Source organism: Aedes albopictus, chromosome 3, assembly GCF_035046485.1.
Source record: "Aedes albopictus strain Foshan chromosome 3, AalbF5, whole genome shotgun sequence".
Taxonomy (NCBI): Eukaryota; Metazoa; Arthropoda; class Insecta; order Diptera; family Culicidae; genus Aedes; species Aedes albopictus.
The window spans coordinates 139662641-139672360 of NC_085138.1; positions in this window are offsets into that span (position 1 = coordinate 139662641).

A 9720-nucleotide genomic window follows, 5' to 3' on the forward strand; every position below is an offset into this window, starting at 1 on the left:
GCGCAAAATTCATTGGATTAAATTTTCGTTTAGATTGCTTGTGTTCAATACGGGTAATTATGTAATTTTCTATCAAATTCTTTACTTACAGAATTAGCAACGACAAAACTCATCAATCTGCCGTCAAATGCGATTGCGACTGAGTATGCATTGGAGCAGAAGTTTGGCGCTTGAAGGAACCTGCTTTATCATGGCGGAACATAAGGACCGAGGTAATCGACACCAGCAGGGAGTAAAAATGTCGCAGCAGCACCGAAAATTCCAACCAGCAGCGGTTTACGCATCAATTATATAAGTGGCCGGCACGGGGGCACTTTTGATTTTTCCTCTGTGTGAACATTTCAAGCGCGTCCGAAGCAGAAAATCTAGTGTGTGTACATATTTATTTGATTAAAAATTATCGTGAGGAAATTGGTTTAGAGTATTGCATTGGTGTACTTCATTTTAATTTATATTTCAAAAAATTCCATGTAAATTAATAAGTTTTACTGCAGATATATTTCATTCAAAAATCGTATTCCGACTTATTTGCTTTTTATAATATGATCTCTCGTATCTTATAAGACTTTCAGTTGTATTCCGTTTGAAAGCTTTCACCAAAATTGAATGATAAGCATACGTCTGATTGTCATCCAGCATTGATTCAGACCGTATGTTCATCATCCGAATTTCAACTGACTTTCGTTAAGGGGCGCGAGCGTATCACATTTCAGACGATTCGAGGAGGATGTTTGGGTTCATGTAGCCGCTCGATGCCCGCTTTTCCACACTTTCTGTCCAGTCCAACAAAGTTCCTGCAACGCCACGATGTCGAAGTTGCGGGGATGTAGTTCGTCGTAGATTATCCTGTCACATCCTGCGAAACCTAGTGGCTTGCAATCCATGTTCCAAGTTTCCAATCGTAGTCCTTATTTCGTCGCGTGGGTCTTTGCCGATTGTATCGAGTCGTATTTTCTCCTATGTTATTCGCAATGGGGATTTTTACGGGTGGCTTATTGGGCCTACGCCAACACTCCTGTCTCGCCGGAGGGCCATCGTTCCAGTTCTGTTTAACGTCCCAACCACCACTAGGACGACCACGCTGATGGGGCTACCACTTTGGATCTAGCTGGGCGTGGTGCAGCGTTTCTTACTCAGCCGCTGGATGCCAGAACAGACGCTGTTTGAGCCGCACCTCCTTGGTGAACAGACGCTCGGATCGTACCTCCTCAATCTAGCTGAAGTCAGAAGGACAATAGTGCCCAGGCTGCACTACCAGCTAAGCACACAACTCTTAGCTGGCGGTCTTTGTCATCGCTGGACCCGTGGAAGCATGAGGTAGGAACTTGTGAGGCTCTCCTTATCGACTCACCGTTTTGCAGCCAGGAAGAAAACATAGCGAATGATTAAGAGTTTGATGAGTAATAACCAAAAATGTACCAAAATTGGCAAAGTCGCTTACGTCACTTTGCAGAAGAGTAGCAGTATATTGAAGATACTCCTTCTCGAAATGTCCAAAACGAAAAACATGTGCAGTTTTTCCTAGCACTTTCAGTGCTTGAGTGTTTCTTGTGGCCCGTGTCCCCAGGTTGGGAACTACTGAGTTTATAAACACCTCTATTTTGATAATAATCAGACAACATTTACGGCAAAGTTGTTCAGGAGGTCCTTTGCCTCATAGAGGTAAGTAGTTTAGTTTTGCCGCTAGGTGGCCTAGTGAACATATAAAAATAAGCATTTTGAATTAGCAGAAGTGAATCAGACCTAAATCACTTGAATATGAAAAGAATCAGACCTGAATCACTATTTTATGAAGTGAATCAAACCTAGAATTACTCGAATATGAAATAAATTAGACATGAAGCACTTGAATATGAAGTGAATCGCACCTGAATACTTATTAGAGTCACATAGAAGCAGCATTTCGAACCAAACTGCTTGATTATATTACGCAAACGACTTTTTGAACCAGTTTGCCCAAGACTTGATCCTTTTATCCAGATCGTGAAATAGATGATTTTTGAAAATCTGAAAAAAAATCTTCAGATGTGCAAAATTGAACAACCCAGAAAATTAAGTCAATTTGCATGAAATTCGCTTAGTATAGCGGACAATGATCAAAATAGAGCCCCTTTTCCAAATGATCCACCACACTAATTACAATCGCACACTGAGATCTCACGAACGTGCGCACGCCCGCGTTCTTTCCTACGGCGAATTTTTAGTTTCGCGTGGATTCCTACCATAACCGAAGCGAAAAGGAGAGTGATCACGCAAATAGAGAAGCAAACGATGCCGCTGGGGATTGCGTCGTCGTGGTTGCGGGTGTGTCCCCATGGCCGCTGGGTGCCGGCCGTGAGTCCCTGCTTGTGTGGCCTCCATGGAACCCGCTGGCGCGGCGGCTTGTGGCTGCGCTGGACGACAGTTGCAAGAAGCTGAGTTAAGATATAAATCAAAATTGATGTCAATTCATGTTCTTGCAATTATTAATATAATTCAATTTAGAAAACAATTCCGAGGGGGGATGGTGTAAGACAGAAAATGCGCGGGTTTGGTGGAGGAAGATGGTGCGATTTTTAATGGGCAATTTGCATGAATGTGCACAATTATAGCGGACGGCATTCGTGGCTTTAATTGACATAAACGTATGATTCGCTTGAACGATTCATCACGGTTTGGATTTATTGACTTATGGAGACTTTTGAATGCTGCCGCCTCGAGCAATGGCGTTGAGCTCTAGGTGGAGACCCAAGAGAGGCATTGAAGAAAGTGCCACATCATGCAAGATAGATGACTAATTGCTTTCTGGGCGATCCGATGTGGTGTTTGATGGTGAGTTATATGTCCATCGCCGATATGGATTCTCGTTTTATGTACGACAAAGACAACCGCATTAAAGCAGCAGCTAGCCGAATTGCTCTTGATCACCGTTCAATTTTCACTTCGCCAGATTCGATATGTCAAACTGAGCCGAAATCCAAATTATCATGAATTTTGGAGCCCGGGAACCTATTTAAAAATCAATTTGAAGTTTGTATGGGAGCGATTTGTCGAATCACCCCTCATCGCAGTTTGTACTGGGCGGAGCTGTCAAACAGTTGCCCAGCTGTCAAAAGGTGATTTCGAAAAATTTCTTTGAAATTGATTTTAGGTACCAAAATAAGGTTCTAAAAATCTGAAAAAAATCATAGTGGCTCAGAAAAAGGTGCTCTTTCGTATAAAATCGAAAAATCAATATATTTTTCAAAATTCAAAAACCCAATTTATACCCCCAAAAAACTCTGAAGCACTTCAAAGTTGGATTTTACAGCTGTAGAATTCAGCAAAACGACTTACCCATTTTCGATCCTGAGCACCCACGGTGGTGCAGAGGGCCGAATTGAAAGATTACCATCCTGGGCGATTGGCCGCTATCACCTTGACCTGTGGCCAGGGCAAATTTCTGTCGACTTGCTTGATTTCGTTGTAAAGGCTGCACCGCCATAAGCCCTGCCTCTGGGTCTGCCTCTGCTGTGATGTCCTGCTGGGTTCCAGTCTAACGTTTGCTTGCAAATTTCGTTTCCATCCCTACGTAGAGTGTGGCCGACCCACTTCCACTTTCGCATCCAAATTTCTGTCGCTATCGGCTTTTGATGACATCGATGATAGAGCTCCTCGTTGGAAATCCAATAATTAGGCCACCATGCACGAATTACATATATACCGCAGACATCTATTCATTAAGAGCTGCAGCCGTTGCGTTTTCTCCACTGATACACACCAGATTTCACAGGCTTATAGCAGCACATATTTCACGTTTGAGTTAAAAATTCGGATTTTGGAGCGTCGCGTGATCTGGTTGTTTTTCCATACATTTCTTAAATGTAACGTGGGTAGATCACCTTAGAATGGTGCGTTGCGGCGTAAGATCTACTACCACATCAAATTTCGATCTTGTTAATGTTTTCATGCCTAAAGTGGCCGATCAGTGGTGAGCAGACATTCCAGGATCGAGATTTGATGTGCTTTTTTTTTTCAATGTTTTGTTGCTAATCCACATTTTATTTCAGGAGTAATCAGGTAAATGTTTTGTTTATAAATGCTTATTAATCATGATTATGATTGTTTTTCAAACAAATGTATAACAAAACATACACAACACACACTAACATACATTACATATACATATCTCATCATATATTGGGAAAGGGAGGGACAATCAGGGCACCCGATTGAAACGATTTGGACAGGAGCTTGGAACTGCCTCCTCCTTGTTGTTAGCATTTCGTGGATTGAGGGCGGGCTCTTCGACCCCATCTATTGGGAGTATTCTGTCAATCGAGGGCTTGGTTTTGCAGTTGTTCGTGAGAACTTTCTTCTGGAAGGAGATTCTTTTCCCCTGACGCAGGTTTCGCGCAAGTGCCTCTGCTTGCGGGTCTGCACAACCCTTTTTGGCCCTTCATACAGGAGAATGACTGACCACCAACAACAGCACAATCTTGATCAAATCGCTTTTCAGATTATTCCAGTGCTATAGGCAGCTGCCTTGCTACAATAGATGGTAGAACAATATCATCATCATCATCATCACATTTCTTAAACTCGCAAAAGCAGCCCTCGCCTTCTTGACCAGTGCACCTATGTCGATCTTGGTGCCGTCATCGGCCGCCATTTGGCTACCAAGATATTGAAAGCATTCAACATTCTCCACTGATTGCTCAGCTACCGCAAAGCTTGAATGGTGACCGTGTTTACATCCAACGATTTGGTCTTGTTGACGTTGATGGTAAGACCTGCCGCTGAGGAGCGATTGTCAAGATCAGCGAGCTTGCTCTACATATCAGAGCGCCTTTGAGCTAGGAGAGCAACGTCATCAGCCAATTTGAAGTCATTTAGGTGCCCCACGTGCCGGTCAATCGCACTTACCAGGATCTCGTCGATTACGATGAGGAATAGTAGCGATGATAGTATACCTCCTTGCCTCACTCCAGCAACGACCCGGATGGGATCGGACAAATCACCGTTGTGCAGTACTCTGCACGAAAATGCCCTGTACTTTGCTTCAATAAGGCCGATGATTTTCTCAGGGAGACCCTTGTGGCTGAGGGCTTCCCACATGTTTTCGTGATTGAGACGGTCGAAAGCTTTTTCGTAATCAATGAAACACCAGGTAGAGAGACTCTTGGAATTCGTTGATTCGCTCAAGAATTATACGGAGCGGTCCACAAAGGATCGTCCGGCACGGAATTCTGCTTGCTGCCGTCGGAGAGTTGCGTCAATCTTCCCCTGTATCCGGTTAAGGATCACTTTACAGAGGACTTTGAGAACGTTACACAATAACATTATGCCTCGCCAAATATCGCATGCAGTCAGGTCACCCATTTTTGGGTACCTTTACTAAGACGCCTTGCATCCAGTCGGCCGGAAATGTCGCGGTTTCCCATATGTTGCAGAATAATTGATGCAGTAGTTGTGCAGATACTACAGGGCCAGCTTTGAGCATCTCAGCTGATATGCGATCGACCCCTGGGGCCCTGTTCGATTTCATGATACGGATGGCTGTTTCTATCTCCTGTACTGATGGAGCTTCGGTGTTGACACAGGTAATGCGTCGGGCCCTTGGCAGATCATGCTGAGGTGTTAATGGCGTGACCGACACTTGAAAAAGGTTTCCAAAGTGCTCAAACCAGCGTTTCAACTGGTCCGCCGGGTCGGTCAGTAACTATTCAGACGTGTCTTTTACGGGCATCGTAGCATTCATCTTGGTCCCACTTCCTGGAGGAATACCTGTAGGAATTCCTGGAAGAATCCTTGAATGAATCCCTGGAGATCTGAAATTTTTTTGGAGGAATCTCTGAAAGAATCCCTAGAGGAATTCCTGGAGGAATCTCTTGAAAAGTCCTGGAAGAATCTCTGGAGATCTCTGGAACAATTCCTGGAAGAATCCTTGAAAGAATCCCTAGAGGAATTCCTGGAGGATTCCCTGAAGGAAATCCTGGAAGAACCCCTGGAGGAATCCCTAGAGATCCCTGGAATAATTTCTAGAGAAATCCCTTTAGGAATTTCTAGAGAAATTTCTGGGGAAACACTGGAAGAATTCATGGAAAAATCCCTGGAGAAATTCTTGGAGGAATCCCTGGAGGAAGTCCAAGAAGAATCCCTGTATGATATTCCTTTGAAGGAACCCCTGGAGGATTTTAAGAGAAATTCCTGGAGGAGCTCCTGGAGAAATCCCTGGAGGAATTTCTGAAGGAATTTCTGAAGTAATTCCTGGAAGAAACTATGTAGAAATCCCTGGAGGAATTTAAGGAAGGTTTCCTGGACCAATCCCTAGAGAAATTCCTGGAGAATGCCTGAATGAATCCTGGAGTGATTCTATTTTTATCAGCTGCTTTGTTGAATTTCATCTCGAAAATGATAAAGCTTCCCTCAGGGGTTGAATCATTTATTTCCTCTGCTGCACTGACGTTGTCGTTTTCACCGTTGCCTACGTTCTCCGCGCCACTCAAGTCGTCATCGAAGTGCTGCTCCCACCTTTCAATCACCTCACATCCATACTGCATAAATTACATAGATTCATTTTTGCCCATCTCGGATCGCGCCTTTTGTAACAGCCCTGTAGGGTAATTCGCCAATTGTTGAACGGTTAGTACTGCCATTTTTGTTTTCGTTTATGTTTCCGTGCATAATTCCACTTTAGTTGAAAAATATCCAGTGAACGTCTAGATCCACCCATTCCGTATACTTCCCATTGAATTTAAATTCCCTTAAATTCCATTTTCTAAGAGAAAATAGAACATTTGTATGGAAAGTCTGTTACCCAAATGTTGAACGCTTCCTTAAGCTAGCTCATCCTAATGTTGGACGATTCTCGCTAATTGTTGAACGGTTCAAGCTTTGTACGTAATTGATGACGTATAACCCGACATCAACCTATCATTGACCTGTTTTTATTTTGGCTACCAAACCCAACATAGACCCTACAGTTATCCGATGTGGGTCCAACAGTGGTCCAACATTTGATAAAATTATATTTGATAAAACCCTATTTATCATGAGCAACTGTTTGAAACTAATGGTTAGTTTCCACCTGGTAAGTACTGTGTAAAAGGATAGGACAAGTAATGGTCACGTAAAACTTTTGCAATCAAAATTACTTAAGCGTACGTAGTTGATAAGTAATTCGCAGCCAGAAAGATTTGCCAACAGATGGCACTGTCATGCGATACTGTCAGTCATGTTGATAATTTTCCGTACGGAATAATATGTCGATGTATTATTCCGTGAGTAAAAGTAACATTTCTCTTTCTTTTTTGTTTCTTCTTTCGCCCCAAAGACATCGGTGTGCAATAAGCTGCTAGTACACAGGGGCCTTAGGCCTAAAGTACACAGGGTCAAATATTTGACAAGGAAAGAACTCAAGAAACAACATCAGTTGGAAGCGAGAAACGCAATGGGGCCGGCAACGGAATGCGGAAGCACTGTGCCATGTACTTAAAAAAATCCGCAAGTATGCCACTACGGCAAATCACAATGAGCGCGGATTTTTTGCGGTTAATTTGAAAACAACTTCAGTTCGGTGAATATGATTGTTTCCCGGAAGAAGGGAATTATGTGAGAATCTGCAGCATTGCTCTTGATCTGCCTTGCTCTATCGAAAGAAATCTGAGGTTTCCTAGTACTCGAAACTACCTAAAAGAGTTCTTTCAGGAGTTCCCCGATAATTCCTCACCCCAGGAGTTCACGGGAATACATCCAGAAGTTCTCCTCAAGTTCTTCCTTCAGAAGATAATCAGGAATTCCTCCGGAGTTTCCCGGATATTCCTGTAGGAGTTCCCCGGGAATTTCTCTCAGGTGCTTCATCTAGGAAATCCCCGATAAAACTTCCGCGAGTTTCCCGTGAATGCCTCCAGAAGTTCCTAGTAATTCCTTCAGGAGTTCGCCGGGAGTATATCCAGGAGTTCCCCGTGAATTCTTGTAGGAGTTCCCCGGGAATTCTTGCAAAAATTCTTTTGGAATTCCCCAATGAGAAATTCCTCCAGGAGTTTCCCAGGAGCTCATCTAAAATTACCTCTGAAATTCCCGTGCAATTTTTCCACAATTATTGCAGGACTTTCCCGGAGGGATTCCTGGATGAATTTCTCGAAGGAATCCCCGAAGGAATTTCTGGAGCAATCACCAGAGGATCTTCTGGAGCAAATCTCAAGAAATTCCTTCTGAGGTTTCTCCAATAATTTCTACGGTGATTCGTCCAAAAATTCTTCCGGAGATTCCTCCAGAAATTTAGCCGGAGATTCCTCCAGGGATTGCTTCGGAGATTCTTTCAGGAATTCCTCCGGCGGTTCTTCCGGAAATTTCTCCAGAGATTCCTCCAGGAATTCCTGCGTAGATTGCTTCAGGAATTTCCCCGGAGATTCCCCCGAGGAATCATCGGAGGAATTCCTGGAGGAATCTCCGGAGGAACTCCTGGAGAAATTATTGGACAAATCTCAGGAGGAATTCCTGGAGAAATCTCCGGATGAATTCCTAGAGGAATACCTGGAGGAATCTCCGGAGGAATCTTTGGAGAAATCTCCCTGATGCCACTCCTGGTGAAATCTTAGAAGAAAATCCTGGCGAAAAACCAGAAGAAACTATAAAAGGAACCCATAAAGGTACTCCTTAAGGAGACTTAGAAGGAGCTTCTGGAGGAATCCCGGAAGAAGTTGCTGGAGGAAGGATTTTCCAGATAAATCTGATAAGCAATTCCTGGAGAAATCCCAAAAGGAATTCTTTGAGGATTCATATAAGAAACGCCCAGCGAAAACCTAGAGGGATCCCAAATAGTTCTATTTTAGAAAAAAAAAACTCTTGGAGAAATCTTAGAATGTATTCCTGTCGAAATCCTAGAAGGAACTCTTGACATGATCCCGGAAGGAATTCCTGCGGGAATCTCCGAATAAATATCTGAGTGAATCCTGGAAAAAAAATACTAGAGAAATCCCGGTTAAATTATTGAAGGATGGTTCAAAAAAACTCCTGGTAGAATCTTAGGAAACACCTCTTGGGAAAACCCTGAAGGAACTCCTAGAAGATCCCACGCTATTAAATCCTGGAAGAAAAAACATTATTTTCTTCATGGAGGTTTTTTTTTGTTGAAATTTCAATGAAAATCTCAAAGACATTTAATGAGAATCCCCGGCGAACTCCTGGCGGATGTTCTGGTGGAACACCTAGAAGAATTTCAAATAATTTTCTGCGAAATCCCAGAGAAAAACCTTCGTACGGAATGCCAGAAGATTCATCACAAAGAATCCTTCGTGGATCTTCATCAAATTTCCCGTGGAGCTTTGTCCCAGTATTTCTTCAACAACTCCATAAAGTAACCGTCAAAGTCCCTGCAAGATTCCTCCCACCGTAGTCCGAACCCCTAAATTTCAGAATTTATAACTAGTATTTAACCATAGTTTTCTCTGTAATACCATTTAAAGTTCACACAGAATCCCAGTGCAATGTCTCTCATTAGTATTTTTCTTGGAAAGATTCACAACTCCGTTAAAAACTCACCTTCTGGATTTTCCCCAGAAGCCCACCCAAAAGTTATAAATTGAATCATTTTCCCCACACGCGCGCGAGAAAGTACATTTCCTGAGGAAACGAACGAAATTTCTCTAAGGCCAAATAGTAAACAACTTGGTGCCCTTTTCTTCACATCCTTCTTACAGCATCGTTTCGTTAAAATGCTGTCAGTTAAACACATGTCAAAATTACTTACGGAAAAAG